Below are 23,682 nucleotides of genomic sequence, written 5' to 3' on the forward strand. Positions count from 1 at the left end.
AACCCCCCACCAAAAAATATGAAAGAAACAAATTTCTCTGCTGCTAGTTTTTTGCAGCTGGTGATATTGGGAGTGTTCATGCAGTGGGTGTGTGGTGGGGTAGATGAGACTCAAATATCCCACTTTCGAGGTGAACCCACAGAGCAACTATTGGAATGTGCTCCAGTGTCCTCTAATCTAAGAGTCAGGAAATCTGGATTATTGTTTATGCTTCTAGACTCACAGCCAGATCACTCAGAGTGTCAGGCATCTGCCTCAACATTCAGTAGGACTGGCCATGATGCACCAACTCCCTTCTCAGAGGAGGGGAAGACTAGTGGTGATAGGAACTTTTTGGGAGAAAGGGGTGGGATAAGGAGTGAAGCTTTTGATGGGTTGGAAGGGGAAATGACTCTAGGCCACACTGAGTGCTTCATATTGAGTTGGCCAAAAAGTTTGTTTGGGTTTTTCTGTAACATCTTATGGAAAACTTGAATGAACTTTTTGGCCAATCCAATATTTTCTCTTAAAGTGACCACCATTCATAGCTTATTCTTTCTTTTCAATAAAGTTTGGTGTGAGAGAGTAGTGGCCAATGGTAACCATGATCTAGGTTCAAGAACTTTAAATCAGGTTAGTTATCCTTTATTCTTACCCCTTAGATTTAGCTGGTTGCTAAGATCTTTAAGTTATGTATGTAAAACACCATTACTGTCTGTCTCTTATATTCCATTTTTACAGGCATCACTGGTGCAGGCTCCAGAGACTCAAGAGTCATCAGGATTATTATAACAACTTCCGCTCCAGTCTCCACATCTCTAGCTGCATCATCCTCTAAGCTACACTACACACCACAGCTCATTCAGTCCTCATAAAGGGCTGTATAGACCTGGTCCCAAACACCGAATGGTCCTTGTTACCTTCAAGATAAATTTCAAATGCAAACGAGTCAAAATTCTCACACTCTCAATGCAGTTTACCTTTCTGATGTCTTTTCTCATTATTCCTCTAGGCTGACTATACCTGTAACTGACCTTATTGAAAGCATCATGTGAAATCCTAATTTGTTCTTTGGTCACTTTCCTCAGCAGGCTAAAGCTCTGTAAATGGCAGTTCCATCAGGTTCCATGACTTCTTGTCCACTCTAGTTCTCAAAAAGTCCCATCTAGTTCAAATTTAAACTCTTGCCTTATCTCCTCCCTTCCACATGATACAGGCTCCATTTCTGTCCTGTAAGATCTTGAGGAGGGTGGGACACTGCCTGTTCCTGCTGTCCCCTTTCCCTTTCTCCCCTGACTTGGAATCCTCTGGTGTTAAGGAGCAGGGAGAGGGTCAAGGGTGAGTCCCCTTTTCCTGTGTGTGACCTTCCCTCTGGGTCATTCCTGTTACTATGACACCAACTCACCATCAACACTGTCTCAGGTCACTTAGTGTTAGCTCTGGGGAGGGGGAGCTGTGAGTGTTGGGGCTTCCCTGTGGAGGTGGGGTTCTTGGGAAGTCCATTCTGGATCTTCCTTTGGCCACTCTGTCTCGGTCTCTGACGAAGCAACATCCTTGTAGCCTTTGGGGCTGAAGTGCCCTCCTGTGTTGCCTGCAGAATGGCTATACTTGGCTCCTTTTCCCTAAGGTCCATCTGACCCACAAGAACCTCATGCAGCAGCTTTTCCTTGTCACGTTATCACCATCTGAACTGTTCCACAACCACATCCCTTCTCTGTTCCCAAGCTCTCTTCTTATCCTCAGGTCAAAGTCTGTACACACCTACTTGCAGTCATGCAGTGAACAGCATTCACCCTTCAGGCTGACTGAATCTCTTGAAGCTGAATCTCACTGGGCTGTAGGGAGAATTGTGCTCCCTGTCCCCCCATCTTGGGGATCTGAGGGGGAAAACAGTATGAAACTCTCGCCCTGGCCCATAACTCGCATGTCTGACATGCTCTCGGTTGTCCTTCCACCTGTTCTCATGTTCCAACATGTCCTTTCACATGTTCTCAGTTGCACCTTCCAAAGTCGCACTCTCCACCGCTTGTGTAGGTTGATGGGACAGCTATTATGAGGGGCCGGCTGTAGGGTAGATGAGATGACTTAGTTATTACATACCTCCAAAAAGCTTTAAAGAGGTATCAGCTCTTCCAAGAGTTTTCAGAATATTCTTATCAGCTGTTAGTCCTTAACTTTAACTTCTAGTTCCAATTCTGAGAAAACAGGAAAAGTCTATTTTCTTACAAATTCTCAGATAGGCATATTTCTTCTAACAAAAATAGCTAAATATAATCATTTAAGATCCTATGTACTGCACCAAGCACTTTAATGCATTATCTCATTCACTTCTCTGACAACTCAATGGAGGATGCATTATTAGTATTATAGACATTTTATAGATGAAAGCAACTGAGGCTTAAGTCAGTTTTAGTTCTTCTTGGGTCACATGTATGGGAAGCAGCGGTAACAGGACTGGGAAACAGAACTTTCTGACTTTAACCTGTATGACGTGTTGATCCTACCACATAGTACCATGAACTATGCCTTTACTCCTGTTGTTGAATTTGGACTTGAGAAGGTATCTAATTAGATATGTCCATCATGCAGAGGAGAACCTTCCCCTAGAGGGCAGGCAAATTTGTCAAGTTCACACAGTAGAACTTTCCTCAAAAGCTTTTGTTACTCTCTATAACTAAACCCTGGCTTCCCTGGTGTCTCAGTCAGTAAAGAATCCACCTACAATGCAGGATATGCAGGTTCTATCCCTGGGTCGAGAAGATCCCCCTGGAGAAAGAAATGGCAACCCACTCCAGTATTCTTGCCTGGAGAATTCCATGGACAGAGGAGCCCGGCAAGCTGCAGTCCACAGGGTTGCGAGAGTCATACACAACTTAGCAACTAAACCACTACAGCCACATCCAAACTCTATGTGACTTTAACACCTACCTCCAATCCGACCCCATCCCACCTCACAAAGCCTTTCCTGTCCAGCCCAGGCCTCAGTGGTCTCACGTTCTTCTGAAACGTGTACCACTTCTTGTGGATACCATGCACTCAACACTTCGACGTACATAGTTTTGGCATTTCCTTAGTTTCCATGTAACTAATTTAAAAGATCATTTCATACACACATGACTTTCTCCTTTACATAGTTAGTGACAATACTGACATGAGTATTAATTTAAAAAATTTTCCCTCATGTTGCAATTTAATTCAGTTACCAGTTATCTATTAGTGGCCCTTTTGGGAACAGGGGCTCAGACATGCCAACAGAGTCTTGATGATCGTACAATTTCTTGTTTTGTTTACTCTAACTCAGTTTAAAAGAGTTGGCCTAATAATATTCTATGTGTAGCTGCAGCCATCCTAGTGACCAAAACAAAACTGCCTGACATTCCCCTCTGCAGCCATGTTGGCAGCATGGACACAGCTCATCTTTGTACTTACTTTTCAAAAAAGTGGTATATACTTGAAAAGGATAATAAAAATGGCTTATAAAAATGTGTTGAGCACCTAACACGATGTACCTAGGGATGAGTAAAACAATTCCTAATCTCAAGGAACTTTCTACTTAGTAAAGAACATTATTTAAGTGCACAGATTTTATTGTCAAGAGAACAGGTTGTACAAATGCTATAGCTGTGAAATTTAAAAGAACAGATTGCATATGGTTTGAGGGGATTTGGGAGACTTCTTAGAGGAAGCATACTTAACATCGGCCTTGAAGGTGAAGATGGGGATTTATGAACATGAAGGCCAAGGGAAAAGAGGGAAAAGCAAGAAATAGCAAGTTTAGTTCAGTTCAGTAGCTCAGTCGTGTCTGACTCTTTGCAACTCCATGAATTGCAGCACTCCAGGCCTCCGCACCCGACCCCAGTACCTTTGCCTAGAAATCCCATGGACGGAGGAGCCTGGTAGGCTGCAGTCCATGGGGTCGATAGAGTCGGACACGACTGAGCGACTTCACTTTCACTTTTAACTTTCATGCCTTGGAGAAGGAAATGGCAACCCACTCCAGTGTTCTTGCCTGGAGAATCCCAGGGATGGGGAAGCCTGGTTGGGCTGCCGTCTATGGGGTCGCACAGAGTCGGACACGACTGAAGCGACTTAGCAGCAGCAGCAGTAGTAGGCCTCCCTGTCCATCACCAACTCCCGGAGTTCACAGAAACTCATGTGCATCGAGTCAGTGATGCCATCCACCCATCTCATCCTCTGTTGTCCCCTTCTCCTCCTGCCCTCAATCCCTCCCAGTATCAGAGTCTTTTCCAATGAGTCAACTCTTTGCATGACATGGCCAAAGTATTGGAGTTTCAGCTTTAACATCAGTCCTTCCAAAGAACACCCAGGGCTGATCTCCTTTAGAATGGACTGGTTGGATCTCCTTGTAGTCCAAGGGACTCTCAAGAGTCTTCTCCAACACCACAGTTCAAAAGCATCAATTCTTTGGTGCTCAGCTTTCTTCACAGTCCAACTCTCACATCCATACATGACCACAGGAAAAACCATAACCTTGACTAGACAGACATTTGTTGGCAAAGTAATGTCTCTGCTTTTGAATGTGCTATCTAGGTTGGTCATAACTTTCCTTCCAAGGAGTGAACGTTTTTTAATTTCATGGCTGCAGTCACCATCTGCAGTGATTTTGGAGCCCAAAAAATAAAGTCTGACACTCTTTCCACTGTTTCCCCATCTATTTGCCATGAACTGATGGGACCGGATGCCATGATCTTTGTTTTCTGAACGTTGAGCTTTAAGCCAACTTTTTCACTCTCCACTTTCACTTTCATCAAGAGGCTGTTGAGTTCCTCTTCACTTTCTGCCATAAGGGTGGTGTCATCTGCATATCTGAGGTTATTGATATTTCTCCCAGCAATCTTGATTCCAGCTTGTGCTTCTTCCAGTCCAGCGTTTCTCATGATGTACTCTGCATATAAGTTAAATAAACAGGGTGACAATATACAGCCTTGACGTGCTCTTTTTCCTATTTGGAACCAGTCTGTTGTTTCATGTCCAGTTCTAACTGTTGCTTCCTGACCTGCATATAGGTTTCTCAAGAGGCAGGTCAGGTGGTCTGGTATTCCCGTCTCTTTCAGAATTGTCCACAGTTTATTGTGATCCACACAGTCAAAGGCTTTGGCATAGTCAATAAAGCAGAAGTAGATGTTTTTCTGGAACTCACTTGCTTTCTCGATGATCCAGAGGATGTTGGCAATTTGATCTCTGGTTCCTTTGCCTTTTCTAAAACCAGCTTGAACATCTGGAATTTCATGGTTCGCGTATTGCTGAAGCCTGGCTTGGAGAATTTTGAGCATTACTTTACTAGTGTGTGAGATGAGTGCAATTGTGTGGTAGTTTGAGCATTCTTTGGCATTGCCTTTCTTTGGGATTGGAATGAAAACTGACCTTTTCCAGTCCTGTGGCCACTGCTGAGTTTTCCAAATTTGCTGGCATATTGAGTGTAGCACTTTCACAGCATCATCTTCCAGTTTTTGAAATACCTCAACTGGAATTCCATCACCTCCACTAGCTTTGTTCGTAGTGATGCTTCCTAAGGCCCACTTGACTTCACATTCTAGGATGTCTGGCTCTAGGTCAGTGATCACACCATCGTGATTATCTGGGTCGTGAAGATCTTTTTTGTACAGTTCTTCTGTGTATTCTTGCCATCTCTTCTTAATATCTTCTGCTTCTGTTTTCTGTCCTTTATTGAGCCCATCTTTGCATGAAATGTTCCTTTGGTATATCTAATTTTCTTGAAGAGATCTCTAGTCTTTCCCATTCTGTTGTTTTCCTCTATTTCTTTACATTGATCACTGAGGAAGGCTTGAAAGAAACAGTAAAGAGAAAGGCAAACAGCACTTGGGTGCAGAGCTTACTATGATCTGCCTTGGGTGTAGAGTGTGACCCAGCAGGTTGACTGTGGCTCACAGTTTTATTTTGTTTGACCAGCATAAGATTTTTTTTCCAGTTATAATCTGAATGCTTATCTTGCTTAGATAGCATTTCCCTTACCTCCCTAGACCCTGAAGGCTTCTGAGTAAGTTGAGCAATGGGAGTATGCTGGTAAGGTGGCTGGGAGCCCAATGTTATGTCAGTGTAAAGATTTTCAAACAAACAAGTCATGCAGGAGAAACTCAAGTTTTTGAGTGAAAGAGTGCTGTGATTGGTGCTGTACTTTGGGACAATGGATCTGGCAGAAAGACTTATTGAAGCAGAAAGAAGTGAGAATCAAGAAATCGGTGTTCCCTCAGGTCCCTTGCAGGCACAGGAAATTCTACATCTCCAATAGTTCTTGTGGCCTACACTACGCAATTTAGCAACATCTGTGTTCTCCATTTTTTTTTTTAATTGGAGTATAATTGCTTTACATTGTTGTGTTAGTCTCTGCTGTACAATGAAGTAAATCAGTTACCTGCTGTGCTATGCTTAGTCTTTCAGTCATGTCTGACTCTTTGCAACCCCATGGACCAGGCTCCTCTGTTCATGGGGATTCTCCAGGCAAGAATCCTGGAGCAGGTTGCCATGCCCTCCTCTGGGGGATCTTCCAAGCCCAGGGATAGAACCCACGTCTCCTGCATTGCATGCAGGGAGATTCTTTATCATCTGAGCCACCAGGGAAGTCCAAGAATACCAGAGTTGGTAGCCTATCCCTTCTCCAGAGGATCTTTCTGATCCAGGAATCAAACTGGGGTCTCCTGCATTGCAGGTGGCTTCTTTACCAGCTGGGCTACCAGGGAGGCATGAATCCGCTATATGTATATGCATATCCCTTCCCTCTTGGACCGCCCTCTTGCCTCCTTCCATCCCACAGCTCTAGGTCATCACAAGCACTGAGATGACCTCCCTGAGCTGTACAGCATGTTCCCACTAGCTGTCTATTTTACACATGGTGATGTATCTATGTCAGTCCTAATCTCTGATTTGTCACACCCTCCCCTTCCTAGGTGGTGCTAGTGGTAAAGAACCCACCTGCCAGGGCAGGAGTCATAAACGAGGTAGGTTCGATCCCTGGGTTGGGAAGATCCCCTGGAAGAGGGCATGGCAACCCACTCCAGTATTCTTGCCTAGAGAATCCCATGGACAGAGGAGCCTGGTGGCCTACAGTCCATGGGTCACAAAGAGTTGGACACGACGGAGCCGACTTAGCATGCACCCCTTCCCCACCTGTTCCCCTGCTGTGCCCAGATGTCTGTTCTGTACATCTGTTTCTCTGTTGCCACCCTGAAAACTGGCTCATCTGTACCGTTTTTCAAACACTGGAGATCTGGGGTCATGCTTTGTATCATTTGTGTGTCTGACACATGCAGCCAAGTCTGGAACAATTGTTTTACTGGAGACTCAGTGTTACTACTCTTGAACGAGAAGGAGTGAGCTGCTGCTGCTGCTGCTGCTGCTGCTAAGTCACTTCAGTCGTGTCTGACTCTGTGCAACCCCATAGACGGCAGCCCACCAGGCTCCCCCATCCCTGGGATTCTCCAGGCAAGAACACTGGAGTGGGTTGCCATTTCCTTCTCCAATGCATGAAAGTGAAAAGTGAAAGGGAAGTCGTTCAGTCGTGTCTGACTCTCAGCGACCCTATGGACTGCAGCCTTCCAGGCTCCTCTGTCCATGGGATTTTCCAGGCAAGAGTACTGGAGTGGGGTACCATTGCCTTCTCCGAAGGAGTGAGCAAAGGACATTAATTCGCATGCCATGTCCATTTAAATTATTAAAGGAGTTCTTTCAGGTGTCTGAGCACAGGACATGTGTTCTAAAATGCTTTTGTTCAGTGCTGGGCCCACATAATGACTTTTTATGCTAAATAATCTTTAATGTTCAAGATAAAATACCTTCCTTTTCTCTAGTCTGGCATACATGATGTGATCCGAATTATTCATGAGTGTTTTCAGCTTTTGCTTATGTTGCATTCTGAAGTTCAATTGCACAGACACCTTAGTATAATGCAGGACTAAGCTCATTCACTAATACGTTGGAATCTGTTTTTCTGATTCAATGGAAAGTTAAACCTTTAAGTTCAAGTACTAAAACTTCCACTGAGCTTCAAGGAGGTACCTTCTTAACTGAGCTGTCCTCAAAATTGAAACTTTTGATTTCAATATTATGCTGAAGGCTTGAAGGATCAACTCAGTGGTTGTGTTGCTCATCACAGAAATAGTGAACAGGCCTGGCAACTCAGTTGCCCCATGTTATCTATCACATTATAAAACAATGATAATTAAGAAAAGGCTAGAGACATGGGCTGATTTTTTTCTATAGAAACCTCATATTTCGTAGTGCTCACACGACATGTTTTCTTGGAAATCAAATGATAGGAGCAGAGACCGTTGTCTGTCAGGGTTTTCTGGCTCAAATCATTTTTCGCCCCAAATGGCAGGTCTGTTCAGGCTTACACTTTTTACAAAGTATGGGCAACAAAGTGAGTATAGACTGTTAAGATATTCATCTCTGTTTCATACTAGAAATACTTTTTATAATATCTTAAGTCTTTTTGTGATTAGAAAGACAATATACTAATTGTAAAAACAAAATAACAAACAAGTTCAGAGGCGTGTAAGACAAAGAAGGCTTCCTATGATTATGAAGAGATAATCATTGTTAGCTGATTCACTGCTAGTTTGTCCGTGGGATGGCTGGCTGGCTGGCTGGATAGATAGGTAAATAGGATTCTTGATGCTTTGAACAAAAGAGCAAACAATGGTGTTTCTATCAGTCCAACTATAGTATATGTATTCTTCAGGAATCATTGAGGCAGTTTATTTCACTTTGGGACTTTATCTTGGTTTAAAAGTCAACAGCTTCAGTGGGGTATATTTCTTAACTGTGGCTGTTAAAGCACTACTCACTGTCTAGCTGTTAAACCATTCTGTGCAATAATTTAAATCAGTAGTTGAGTTAACCTGGTAGATCACTTACTGGGTCCTGGAGATTCTGGAGCTGGTTTTCCTGGATGGTTTAAGAGATTGTCAAGATAAATTCCCTCTGGGGTAATATGATAGCATACCAAAAAGTCCAGGTTAAATAATTCATTTTAAGATGATTGCTGAATTTGATTAGAGGACTCATGCAAACATCTTTCAGTCTTCCGTGGTAATGTCTAGCAGAACTGGAAAAGACCCCTGCTCTCCTTAATCTAACCCTCTCCAAGGTCTGCTGCCTTATCCATCCCTTCAGTGCCATGTTCTCTAAGGTGAGCAGAAGCTCTTAGGATCACAGGGTCAGAACCTACTTCAAGGAGTTTCTGCTCTGAGTGTCAGAGGATTTCTTAGGCTTAATTCAGCTTCAACTTAGGTCAATGCTTATAGAAATTAAAAAAGAGAAAGGACTTCACTTCCTCCAGGGCTAGGATGGAGAAAGACCTAGTTAAATAGAAAGGCTAGTGTGCTTTTCTGGGGTGGTAGAGAGAGAGAGGGAGGTAAGAGGGACAGAGAGGGGAGGTGAGAAGGAAAAAAGGAAGAGGAAAGAAGGGAGGAGGAGTTGGGGCCAGGGAGAGAAGGAGAGAGAGAAACCAGAGCAGGAGGAGGGGACGGGAAGGAAGGAGAGAGGGGCACAGATGAAGGAGAAGAAAATGGAAGAGAAATGAAGAGAGAAAAGAGGAATGCTCACCTTTTAAAACCGCATGAGGTTAAAAATGTGTGAGAAGTAATGTACATAAGTGTAGAATCAGGTGAAGGTTACAACATGTGTGCCTGTATAAATGATTCCCAGTAAAGACACAGAACATTTTTTTTTTTTCACTCAGAGAGTCTCTTTACTTAAGCTCCAGTTAAATGTTCCACCCTCTGTACAAATCTGGTGATTTCTGTCACTGTAGATTAGTTTGATTGTTAGCTTTATGCAAATAGAATCATATAGGCTGTTCTCTTTTGTATCTGGTTTCTTTTGCTTCATATAAAGTTTGTGGTATTCATCCATAATGCTGGGTATGATTGTACTTTATGAATATGCCACATTTGTTTACCCATGATACTTGTCTTCTTGTTTCATTATGTGATATTTGATTTTTCATTTTGTGTTCTGATAACTGCAATTTCAATATCTGAACTGAGCATACATGTGCTCACAAATGATGAGGGACCATATCATTTGGAAACAAATGATAATTGAAATGTGGAGTCAACTTGGAAACTTCATCTGTGCCCTTTATTATCAGCTTCTTATTGCCAAATTTTAACCAAAACTAATGACCTCTAAAGTACCCAAATCTACTTGGTATTACTGCTTCACATTTACATAGGACTCTATGGCTTATGGGCTTCCCTGGTAGCTCAGCTGGTAAAGAATCTGCCTGCAATGCAGGAGACCCCAGTTTGATTCCTGGGTCGGGAAGATCCCAAATTCTAACTTTGTGATATTTTACTCTATTGGACTTCTCTGGGACTGTAATAAGAATTACTAATTCTTATTCCAATTCCTGTCCATAGGACCAGGCCAGGGTTTCAGGGCAGCCAACCCTACTGCCCTGCTGAACATGTCTGTTTATATCTGTGTGCTTCTTTTCTGTGCTGATCTTTGTTCACTGCTGGTTGGTCTTTTCAGTTCAGTTCAGTTCAGTCTCAGTCATGTCCGACTCTTTGTGACCCCATGGACTGCAGCATACCAGGCTTCCCTGTTCATCACGAGTTTCCAGAGCTTACTCAAACTCATGTCCATCGAGTTGGTGATGCCATCCAACCATCTCATCCTCTGTTGTCCCCTTCTCCTCATGCTCAGTAAATCTTTAATCCAATTTTCTATTGATGGGCAGGGCTGTGTTCCCTCCCTGTTGTTTGACCTGAGGCCAAGCTATGGTGGAGGTAATGAAAATAATGGCTCCTTCAAAAGGTCCCATGCATGCACTGCTGCGTGAGTGCCTCCAACCCTGCAGCAGGACACCACTGACCCATGCTTCCACCGGAAACTCCTGGACACTCACAGACAAGTCTGGGTCAGTCTCTTGTGGGGTCACTGCTCCTTTCTCCTGGGTCCTGATGCACACAAGGTTTTGTTTGTGCCCTCTAAGAGTCTGTTTCCTCAGTCCTGTGTAAGTTCTGGTGGCTCTATGGGGGGTTAATGGCGACCTCCTCTGAGAGGGCTTATGCCATACCCAGGTCTGTGGCACCCAGAGCCCCTGCCCCTGTGGCAGTCCACTGCTGACCCATACCTCTGCAGGAGACACTCAAACACAGTTGTCTCAGTCTCTGTGGGGTCTCTAGGTCCTGGTGTGCACAAGGTTTTTTTTGAGCCCTTCGAGCACCTCTGGTGGGTATGGGGTTTGATTCTAAATGCAAATTTGCCCCTCCTACCTTCTTGCTGGGGCTTCTCCTTTGCCCTTGGATGTAGGGTATCTTTTTTTGGTGTGATCTGACATTCTCCTGCTGACGGTTGTTTAGCAGCAAGTTGTAATTTTGGAGTTCTTGCAGGAGATGATGAGCGCACGTCCTTCTACTTCACCATCTTGGAGAAAATCTTTTACACATTGCTTTTTAAAAGCAAGGAATTTCTCCATTTGACTTACTTCACTAAGCATGATACCCTCTAGATCCACCAATACTGTTGCAAATTGCAGACTTTCATTCTTTGTATTTCTGTAAAACATTTCATTATATGTGTGTGTGTGTGCATGTGCACTAAGTTACTTCAGTCAAGTCCTACTCTTTGTGACCCTATGGGCTGTAGCCAGCCAGACTCCTGTCCATGGGATTCTCCAGGCAAGAATACTGCAGTGGGTTGCCATTTCTTTCTCCAGGGAATCTTCCTGACCCAGGGATTGAACCCACGTCTCATATATCTCCTGCATATGTAGGTAGGTTCTTTACTACTGAGTGCCACCTGGGAAGTATGTATATACGCCAAATCTTCTCTCTCCATTCATCTGTTGATGGACACTTGGGTTGCTTTCATTTCTTGGCAGTTGTAAATAATGCTGCTATGAATGTTGGTGTGCATGTCTCTTTTTGAGTTAGTATTTTAATTTCTTTTAGATTCATGCCCAGGAGTGGAATGGGTAGATCATATGGTAGTTCTATTTTTAGTTTTTTGAGAAACCTCCATATTGTTCTCTAGTAGTGACTGTACCAGTTTATATTAAAACCAATAATGCAGGAAAGAGGGTTTCCTTTTCTCCACATTCTCACCATTAGGTATTTTTAGGCTTTTTGATATTAGCCACTCTGACAGTTATGCACTGATACCTCACTGTAGTTTTGATTAGCACTTCTCTAATAATTAGTGATATTGAGCTTATGTGTCTATTGGCCATTTACATGTCTTCTTTGGAAAATATCTATTCAGGTCTTCTGCCCATTTTTAATAGGGTTGTTTGTTTTTTACATTGATTGTATGAGTTGTTTTTTAAAAATATTGTAAATCAACTACAATTATGGGGAAGGAGGAGGGCGGGGGGTTTGGGATGGGGAACATGTGTATACCTGTGGCAGATTCATGTTGATGTATGGCAAAACCAATACAATATTGTAAAGTAATTAACCTCCAATTAAAATAAATAAATTTATATTTTAAAAAATTTAAAAAAAGCTTTTGTTTAAAAAAATAAAATAAATAAATAAATAAAAGTAAAGAATATTTAAAAGCTGTTCTAAAAAAAGGAAATGAAAGCTCTAGCTGCCATATCAAGATATTTTCAATCCAGTTTAGTTCTGAACTCACTTAAGGAAAAAAGAGATTTGTGTAAGTGTCCCTTTGCATTTCTAAAGAACTACTTAGTATCTTGTTCATGCAATTGAAACAGGAGAGAAAGGGGCAGGGCATAACCTTTTAAAGTATGACATAGCTATTGAAGATATGATAAAAATTGGTTAGAATCAATTACGGAGAAGGCACTGGCAACCCACTCCAGTACTCTTGCCTGGAAACTCCCACAGATGGAGGAGCCTGCTAGGCTGCAGTCCGTGGGGTCACTAAGAGTCGGACACAACTGAGCAACTTCCCTTTCACTTTTCACTTTCCTGCATTGGAGAAGGAAATGGCAACCCGCTCCAGTGTTCTTGCCTGGAGAATCCCAGGGACAGGGAAGCCTGGTGGGCTGCCGTCTATGGGGTCACACAGAGTCGGACACGACTGAAACGACTTAGCAGCAGAAGCAGCAGCAGAATCAGTTAGGTTCAAGACGGTAGAAGACTTGACTTTCCAGTTGACCTTGAGCCTAATTATATGCTCACTGTAATGCATGAGCTAAATGACACTCATAGGCACTGTGACAGTTCTGAGGCCAAACATAAAAGGCCAAAATGTGAGTGGTGGTCCAGTTCCTGGAAGTGTCCACCCCTTCCCCAAAATAGTTGGCATAATCCTCCCACTCTTTAGCCTGTGAAATTACCTAGCCCATGAAAACTAACCACCCCACATTTCAGGCCTCTCACCTGCTGAAATGGTCCACATCTGTCTGTGGAGTTTTTCTCCTAGGGCTGTTCTCGCTTTTAGAGACACCACATTCTATCTATAAAATGTGTATCTCTCTCAAAAAATCCACTTCTTACCTATCACTTTTTTCTCACTAAATTCTTTCTGTAATGAGAAATAAAAAACCTGAGCTTCATTAAGTTCTGAGACCAGGGATATGATTTCAGTTAAAAGACATGGATTCAAGTCCATTTAATTTGAGTTATGCAGTTTCAGAACCAGCAAACAAATGAACCTCTAGAGCAGTGAATGCACCTTTTCATATTGTGTGATATCTGGAAAAGTGAGGACCTCTAGAAAATGTATTATGTTAAGAGGTCTTTGACTTACATTTTTTTTTAAACTTTTATTTTGTATTGGGGTATAGTCGATTAACAATGTTGTGATAGTTTCAGGTATGACTTTCATTTCAAAGCTATTTTTTGCTTTTCAACAATTAAATCAAATCTGGCCATGCTTCCCCAGGAAAAAAGAGTTGCCTCCAAACTCTCTTTGTAAAGATGACATGCCTTATGTATTTTGATTGCCTTGCTAAGAAAAGCATATTGAAAAGTAAAAGAAAAGAATTTTAGCAAGAAAAATATTCCTTTATGATTCTAATAAATAAATTTTCATCCAATTACTTTAGCTATAGCATTTATGTTAATAGTTATTTATAGCTTCTGTCAGTAAATGATGAACTTTATGCTTGTGCCTTTCTGTGACTTTTTGGAAAGTAAATCCAGAATCAAATATAAAATATAAGGTATACTAAAATTTTTAAATAAATTAATTATACAAAGCATGTATGTGCATGTATATGTGTTATTTTTATCTGTTTTCAGGCAACACATTTTATCGAGGATGACTGGTATTCTTGTTTAAACCATGCAATTCCTCTACTAAATTAAAATAGGCAAATACTATTCCCATTTTACAAATAGGGGATGGTGATCCTGCAGTATTAAATGGCTAGAAAGAGATGAGGCTGTGGTCAAAATTCAGCCCCTCTGAGTGATTTTTCAGTATTCTGTCTTATGCACATTTCTTTCTTGCTTATCTTTTTCAGTTTTGGGCATAGTCACCCAAGGAGAGGACCAGGCACAAAACCAAGAACAGAAAGGGTCTGCAAAGGCATAATGCGAGCCCTAGATGAGCAATAATTTTTATTTGGATCTGAGAATTAGAAATCTGGCTGAAAAAGCTGGATGAATTATAAAAGTTGAAAAAAACTAGATGGCAAATTAATATTCATCCAGAAGAAACTTTATTGACTAATTACTTAAATTTCAAAAAGGTTAATTTGTGTTGCAGCAGCTTTACAGTTATTTTCTGCAGAGCGGAAGGACTAGCCCTGTAATGTTTGAACTGCACACTTGGTTTTCAGAGAGGGTTGTGTGCAGGGCCTTAGAGTAGGACCATGGGTCAGCATTTCCATGACAGCGTGAAAGAACTTGAGCTTCAAGAAGCTTTTGTGAGGTCAGTGGAGGGCTCTCCTGGGACCAAATCCTGACCTATGATCAGAATAACCCAGTGTTCTCTTGAAATGAGATTTCTAACAGGAATTAACCAGGGCCTCTTTTTCCTCTTTTTAAAAGCAAACTGCACTGTTATCCTTTCTTTATGGAAATTATCTCAAAAGAGGGGCTTGAGAGAGAGTGGTTCTGCTTAAGACATTGCAGTAGATAATACATAAAATAACATGCAGGTCCCAACACAATTGCTTCTCACTCTCTTTTAGAGAACATTCAAGGGAGTTTTAGGATAACAATGGCTTGGTTTTAATGTTCATGAATAAAAGAAGGAGGCTGTAAGTAAGTGTCTTAGTTTGGAAGGCAATAAAGAAACACATCAAGAGAGAAAAGGAGCTTGGGACTGATTCGGAGGTGGAATAGAAAAGAATCAATCCTTCTGTATCACCCCAAGTAATGTTGGCCTTGCCAAATGCATCACAACTTGAGTCAAGTTTCAGTAGTGTCTGGGCTATAGCAAGGAAGAAACCCATCCATTACAGGCAGAATTGACTCCCTAAGTCAGTTGGAGAAGTTGTGTGTGTGTGTTGGGAGAGGGGGGGATTTAAATCTATTTTTTCCATTTGCTTTGCTCTATGAAGAAGAAATGAAACTTATTTAAATGTCTAAGTTCTTCTAGAGTCTCAAAGTTGCCATGAATTGCATGTTGATTGAAGAGATATCTGCTTACTCAAATTTCCATGGTTAGGCAATGCTAGGGTTGAAATTGTGTTTAAATCTGTGGAAAAGTATCCTACCCCATTGCAAAAATAATCATTTTAATTATCTTAAAGTTAGAAAGCTTTGCCTTGTATTGGGACCATAACTTCTGATTTGAAGACATTTGAAATCAAATTCATATAATTGTTAAAAAGTTTTGCTCAGCCACTTTCGGCCACTTCAAACCAGATGAACATGAATGAGAAATAGTGTAAAGAATATCCTTTAGAGAATATGTAGGGGCTGTCAACCTCTAGATCCCCTTCCCAGGTCACAGTTTAATTATCCACACAGTTTAATTATCCATCTGACATAAACTAACAATCAGAGCTTTTAACCACCTGATTAGGAAGCCTCTTTGTCATTTTTCTCTTGCTATGGAAATTGTGAGATTTGAAAGTTGATTTGTCACTTGCAATCAAATTCCTGAACAATGCATTTATTCATTTGGGGAGTATGTAGAGGGCTTATGTTCTCAAAAATCTTTCCATGGCTTCCAATAAGTGGATTATTTCTACGTAATAATAATAATTAGAATGGATTTTTCACTAAAATTATAAAGGATCTTGTTAAAATATGAATATATCCAGAAGAATTCTATACCTAGCCCCTAACCTCTGTGATTACTTTAACACTAATTATCTTTCTGTTATCTAGTCAGCAACCTTTTGAAGTCTTGATTCAAAAGTCAGCACAGGGACTTCCTTGGTGGTCCAGTGGTTAAGACTTTACCTTCCAATTCAGGGGGTATGGGTTCAATCCCTGGTCAGGGAATTAAGATTCCACATGCTTGGTGCCCAAGGAACCAAAACATAAAACAGATGCAATATTATAACACATTTAATAAAGGCTTAAAAAAATGGTCCACATTACACACACCAAAAAACAGCACAGGTCAGCTTTGAAGGAAAAGAAAGGCCAAAAACAAGCCTACGAGGTGGAGATGGTTCAAGGACTGAACAAACAGAGCACATTTCTCAGGGTTTTGGATGGAGTCACAAGCAAAAGATAGCTGTCTTCGTTGCATCAGATTCAAGAGTCACTTTAATTTTCTTATCCCAAAGGAAAGAGTAAAATACCGATTCGGGTCTATTGCATGTCCTCTCACGGAGTTGTTGCTAAAGCAGGGAAATGCACAAATGACAGGAATGATAGATGCTGGTCCCATTGTTGCTACTTTATGCAGACAGAGTATGTGTTTTCCCAAGATTAGATTTTTATGACAAGATTTTTTTTTTAAGTCATAACACAAAACTCTTTTTTTTTTTGTCAAAGAAGATATATTTGGTTTTGGCTGTTGCAGAAATCTCAGAGGCAGAATTTTACTTTTAAGAAGTACATAAACCTGAAGAGTAATTTTATTTTCTTTCCAGATAGGTTTTGTTTTTGACTTTGAAAGCCTCAGACTTCCACAAAGCATTGTAATATTTGGAATAAATATATAAAATATTTCAAGGTATTGATATTGATATAATTATTGATAAATAATTCTGAACAACAACAAAAAAAATCCTAGAGAAAAGCTGAGGATAGACTTCTTCCATTTTCTCTCTCTTGTTTCCAGTTTTCCAAGTTGCCTTGACTCAGAGGTCAGGGGAAATGCTTCAGGTCTTGAGTACATAGGGGCTAGGAGCCACGAGACCAACTGAGGCCATCATCACTGTCAGTAAAAGAGCTTCACACAGTGCTTAAGGCTGGAAGCAATGGTCCAAATCAACTGTATAATCCTGTCATTTTCCAAATTGGAAGCTGAGGTGCAGGGAGATGAAGGGACCTGTCAAGGTCATGATCAGCTAGTGTCAGAACTGTGATCTAAGAAGACTTACTCTCCATTCAGCCATTCTCTCAGTAATTTTCCTGGATCCTTTTTACTTCATCTTTGGTTTGTTTCCATTCCATTTCCTCCATTGGCCCCTGATCTTGATCACGTTATTGTTTTAGCTTCAGTCCTGCTGTTTGTTTGTACTGAGTGGGATTTCCCCACCTCGAGTCCTGGCATTCTCTGGATGGTTTTGATTCAGATGTACCTCCAGAGGTTCTGTTTGCTGATGACCTTGGAACTCCCGCTCCACCTGCTGGCCTTTACCTGCTGTGGTCATGCTCTACCACACCATAATTTATCCAGCTATGACTTCTTGCCAGGCAGTACTTTGCACTTGCTAAAAACAACCTCATGTACTCCACACGGCAGCTCTTTAAGATGGGTATTTTACCACCTTGCTGTTGAGGAAATCAGTGCTCAGAGAGGTTAACTCTTGTCCACATCATCTCATGCTGGTGAGTGTAAGTCAAGATTAAAACCCAGGAAGGTCCAAATGCCATTCTCTTTCCACGACACCCCTCAGTCCCAGTCTGAACTGCTTACAGCTCAGATTTTAGTGTCAAATCATTGCAAATTAGTCTACTTAGAGCACTCTCATTCCCATTAATCTGCTCTGTAAAATACACTTAATTATGTGTTAACATGTGAGGCTTCCCTCTTTGGGCTTTTCCAATACTAGGACTACCCTGCTTTATGCCCTTAGGGCATTGTTTCAATATTATGCCCTATTATGCGTTCTGGATGTGGGAATGGGGACAGTTAAATGTCATGCTATTGGCTGAAACAGTTACTCTGTCTGGCTGAAACACTAACTTTCTGATTGAAACTCCAGCTGAAAACAGACTCTCCAAATGGCAAGATCATAGAATGCCCTGAGCTGATTGGTGTAACACCAGTGAATGTTTGATGTAACACTGTTAAATATGTCTGTAGTCTTCCCTACTCCTACTTCTGCAGCTCAAGGAACAAGTAAATTCCCTTTCAAATCATTTCACAGTCACTCTCATGGTCAGGAGAGGTCAGTGGTAGCCTTTGTTCCAATAGCTGCTGAAGGACAGCTGCTGTCTAGTTAGCTAAAGCAAGTTGCATCTGCTTACTTTGCTCTGCCTTGTTGGCAGCTGCTTAGATATAAACATACTTAGAAGGCTCTTGTGGGACAGTCTTAACATTATATATTTTTCTGGCAGGATTCTTCGCTGCCAGAATGGAGAAGGAGGGAAAAATAGTCATTGAGTGTTTATTATGTGCAGAAAAATGTGCTACAGTTCATTCTTCACACACATTACCTCAACTGACTCTCATAATAATTGTATGAAGTATGGGATTTTATGGTCATGTTAGAGAGAGGTTAAATCACTTATTCAAGAGCACACAATTAATGGGTATGGCTGATGTTTGACTCTAGGTGAGACTGGCTCTCTATGTATTACCAGGCTACCTCTGAATACTCCAAGGTCCTGGGGTCCAATCCTCCGTCAATTCACCCATCATTACTCTCATCCTACAAGGCTTAGACAGTACTTGGTTTCAGAATTTCAGACCCTGGTTTCAGAAATTCTAATAAGAATCTTCCCTAAGCCTTGAAAATTTTATCTCCATTTAACACAGAGTGTGATTTACATTGCTACACAGAGATTACGTGAGGAGCCTGTAGCTTCCTGTCGTTTCCCTCATCTCCTTGCCTCCACAGTGGCTGGGCATCGGTGATGATGCTCCTGTTGCAGTGTGCCCCTGGTAGCTGGGGAGGCTGACACTGTTTCCTTTGGCACAGAGTCAGTGTATTCTTCTACATAATGATTTTGTATATGTGTTAAGTCCCAAGGGAAAAAATAATCCAGCTGACTAGAGTAGCTAACTAATTCTTCTTTCTCTGAATTGATAGCTCCAAACCTGACTTGAAGGAGAATTTCATTCAAATCATTATTCTCTTGCAGCCTCTTTCTCTCTTCCCATCCCTATGCTCTCCTGCTTTTATCTCCTGTAGCCAGCCCAACCCAATACCTTAAGCCCAAACTGCCAGGATGCATTCAGTCTTCTTTTAAAGATATTCTTTTCTAAGAAGCTGATGATAAATTACTTTTTTTTTTTTTTTTTTAGTAATTCAGGTCATTTCAGTAAACTTGAATTTCTTTTTCTGAAAAACAAGAACATTAAACTTAAAATATTACATGATTCAATATGTCTCTCAAACTGGTTAAAAGAGTTGAACCTTAAGGAACAAATTTCTTTACTCTGCATAAAATTTCAGCAGTGCCCTCATCAGCCACAAGGTACCCCCTCTGTCCAACAGAGTGAGGCAGGGATAGGTTGCCATTTCTCTCAGTTTTATCAGTGTGGATCCTCCTCTATTTCCTCTTCATGGACATCCTATTCTCTCTACAGTCCTCTTATTTGCTTCTCAGTCACCCACTAGTTCTCTTTGCTGACCAGGCAGAAGCTTCTGCCCCAGACTTTCTCCTGATCCCCTGACTGAGGTTTGTTCGAACTTGTTACCAATTTCACTAGACCATATTCAACTCAACAAATGTTTGTTTTGTGTTGCTACTGCTACTGCTAAGTCACTTCAGTCGTGTCCGACTCTGTGCGACCCCATAGACGGCAGCCCACCAGGCTCTCCTGTCCCTGAGATTCTCCAGGCAAGAACACTGGAGTGGGTTGCCATTTCCTTCTCCAATGCATGAAAGTGAAAAGTGAAAGTGAAGCTGCTCAGTTGTGTCCGACTCTTAGTGACCCCATGGACTGCAGCCCGCCAGGCTCCTCCATCCATAGGATTTTCCAGGCAAGAGTACTGGAGTGGGGTGCCATTGCCTTCTCTGTTGTTTTGTGCAACCATGTGTAAACCTGTGATGCTTGCTATGTTTCCATTCTAGGAATACAACCTCACTAAGGAGAAAGCTTTATAGAAAGAAGAGCCTAGAGTACTTTTATTCATCCTTCTCTCCTTCTGAAGGACTTTTTGCATTTTTCTCAATATCCAAAAAATAATTTAAAAAAAAGCTTTTTCTATATTAATAAAAATCTTGATAAGAAAATGTATGTATTACATCTTTATATACTTATATAATTTAAGGCTTCCAAAAGAGAAGAGTAATATACTTATCTATTAGGTTTTATATTTTATAAATTATTTCAAATGTATTCATGTCTTAGGCATGAGGTTTAGAATTCTAAAAATCTCCATTTTGCATTTAAGAAATTTGATAAGATATAACAAAAAGTAGGGTTGGATGATTGAAGTTGCACATGAATTATGAACAGATTTATTCATATACTTTATGCTCATTAAAATACTACACTAAAGGCAGCACATCAAGTAAAAAGAAAGTCAGTAGTAGTTGGGTAATGTACCATTCCTTGCTCAAAGAAACCCATTATAAGATTTTACTTTTCTGAGTTTTGACGTAAGTAAGTGTTAGTCACTTAGTCATGCCCCACTCTTTGCGACCCCATGGACTGCAGCCCACCAGGCTCCTCTGTCCATGAGATTTTCCAGGCAAGGATACTGAAGTGGGTTGCCATTTCCTTCTCCAGGGGATCTTCCCAACCCAGGGATTGAACCCAGGTCTCCTGCACTGCAGGCAGATTCTTTACCAACTGAGCTACAAGGGGAGTTTTAATGAGATACTTATTAACTTATTTAGCTTTATTGTGTATTATATGCTATTATCCTCCTGTATTGGTGCAAAAGCAGTGGAATAGAATTATTGATTCTTGCCTTCTAGGTCCCACGGTGATTCCAAAGGCACAGTCATAAATGACGAAGATGAAACAAACAAAGCGGTGGAAAGTCTTCAGCGTGGCTAAGTAAACATCTCTCAGCCTAGTTGGATTAGTCACTCTTAGTTGGTTCCGTGAACATTTTAGGCCAAGACACATCCTAGAAGCTCTTCTTTCATAAGGCCCCTCTTCTTTCTCTCCTAAATGACCCTTAAATACAGTTTTAAAGCTCAGGATCACTGTCCCTCAGATTTCTTTAAGTCTCACTGGCACCATTACAGTACATCTCCACCTCCAGTTCAATGTCCCTTCCTGCGTGAAAACATTCTTGAAGTACCCGTTGGATTTTTGAACTTCCTGCTTGGAATCCCACTTATCTTAACTCCAGGTGCGATCACCCTGGCAGTTAACCCTATTCATCTTTATTATAAGTTTTTCAAACACTCTACTCCCTCAACTTTGTTTATCCAGCAGCATCTCTCAGGGATGTTGTAGACAGTGGCTATTTAAGAAACATTGGCTGAAAAGAATTCTTGAGCTGATTGGCACCACTGTGATAGCAATGGAAAAGTCAATATTTACTGTTCAAAAAGTGATGACCAAAGCCTGTTGTTTGTCTAATGTGTGATTGTTTCTTTTCAATTTCATAATATATTAGATTGAACCATATTCTCTTGCCATTTTTGCTGTTTAAAAATTGACAAAAGTTGAAAATATTGACGATTTCATGTAATTCAACTTATGTTATTACTCATATTTCTTTTTTCAATGTTTTATAGGCTTTTGCATAACTTTTGGACACTGAGATAGCAACTATTAATTTTCCAGATTCCAAGAAGTTTTTTTATAGTAGAGAATCTCATTTGTGAGCATTCAAACCACTGTACCTGAATATTCTATATTTTTTCCTTTTGATTTTTTTCCAAATAAGCTGTCTGTATTGTGATGAAGTTAATTTGTCCTCACAATTTTAAAAGCATATGGGATATTATGTGAATAGAAACATTTTCCTTTTCTGAAGAGCTTCAAAATCAGTGACCTTTATTTTATTTTTGTTCATTTAAAAATTTTTCAGGATAGACAGAAGGAATGGATTTGTTGTCATTCAGTTGTTTTTTTTCCCCTTTTGCCTAAAATGGAGATTTGTTTGGGGAAAAATATACAGATATTGGGTTTTGTGCCTATGCAGTTTGACATTCAATCTATTTTTCCAATCTTAAGCTTCATGTGTTTAAACCTGAGTCACTGATCTACTCCCCCAAACCTTCCTTATCTCAACTAATGGCAACTTCATTTTTCCAGCTGGCCAGGCTCACTATCACAGTCATTACTGGATCCTCTTTTGTTCACTTTCCACATCCTATCAATCAGAAATTCCCCTTTGACTCAACCTTCACTTCTACTTCTCCCATCCTGGCTCTGTCTACCATTATTTCTTCTCTCATTACTGCTGCTGCTGCTGCTAAGTTGCTTCAGTCGTGTCTGCCTCTGTGCGACCCCATAGATGGCAGCTCACCAGGCTCCCCCATCCCTGGGATTCTTCAGGAAAGAACACTGCAGTGGCCTCCAAAAAAATCTCCTTGTTAGTATTCTTGTTCACTTATTTTTTATTCTCAAAATATAGTCAAAGTAATGATTTTAAAACATGAGTTAGAGCATGTTACTCTTTTGCTCAAAACCTTAAAATGGCTCTGCATTTCCTGCAGAGTGAAAGCCAGAGGCCTTAAAATGACATGTTTCCTCCCCCTACGGCCCTCTCTGAGTTCTCCTTTTTCATTCGATTTCAGCCACTCAGCCTTCTTGTCATAACATGAACATGTCAGGCACTCTTCCACTGAGGGCAAAAATCCAAACAAGTTCTCCACACAGAAGCAGGTGCTCAATTAATATTTATTTAATTAAGTTGAGTTGAAGTTAGTTTCAATTGGTAGCTATTATGATAAGATTTAGGGCCTTCCTTGGTGGCTCAGACAGTAAAGAGTCTGCCTGCAGTGTGGGAGACTCAGGTTCAATCCCTGGGTCTGGAAGATCCCCTGGAGAAGGACATGGCAACCCACTCCAATATTCTTGCCTGGAAAATCCCATAGATGGAGGAGCCTGGCAGGCTACAGTCAATGGGGTTGCAAAGAGTCACACATGACTGAGGACTTTACTCTCACTTCCGTGAGAAGATTTAGGACTTGGGTGGGAATGCCAGTCTTCTTTTGCTGGAATTGTTATCTCATAGCATCTATCAATACACAAATTCCTTCCCTCTTTCAAATGTCTGTTGTTGTTGTTTTTTTCCAGTTGATAATGTGGACTTGGGAGGCCTTCCATGATAAGTTTTGAACAATAAATAAGATTTTGAACAGCATAAATATCCTAATTATTAGAATTACAGGCAAGCACGTTGTTTGGGGAATTGACCAATAGAGGATGGGTTTCTTAATTATATAAAATGATTTGGAAGAATTGTCCGTGATCAAATTAGAGATTTATAAGGATAAATTTATTTACAGTTATCTCCATGATACCACTTACTTGTTTTTAAATTTAAAAGGTAAATTATGAGATAAATGCATAGCTACAAGT

The 23,682-nt window shown here is 40.9% G+C and overlaps 1 protein-coding gene across 2 annotated transcripts in view; it reads left to right on the top strand.

The window, feature by feature from the left end:
* Positions 1 to 23,682, top strand: part of UNC13C (unc-13 homolog C) — an 839,460-nt gene that overhangs the window by 38,982 nt on the left and 776,796 nt on the right. For both annotated transcript variants that reach the window (XM_086321016.1, XM_086321021.1), the window contains exon 2: positions 21,114 to 21,195. The gene's annotated coding sequence lies outside the window, so the exon portion shown is untranslated. The remainder of the gene's footprint in view (positions 1 to 21,113; positions 21,196 to 23,682) is intronic.

The sequence above is a fragment of the Bos grunniens genome, chromosome 10 (assembly GCF_055505025.1).
Source record: "Bos grunniens cultivar Pamir isolate PY7600 chromosome 10, Bosgru_T2T1.0, whole genome shotgun sequence".
Classification (NCBI taxonomy): domain Eukaryota; kingdom Metazoa; phylum Chordata; class Mammalia; order Artiodactyla; family Bovidae; genus Bos; species Bos grunniens.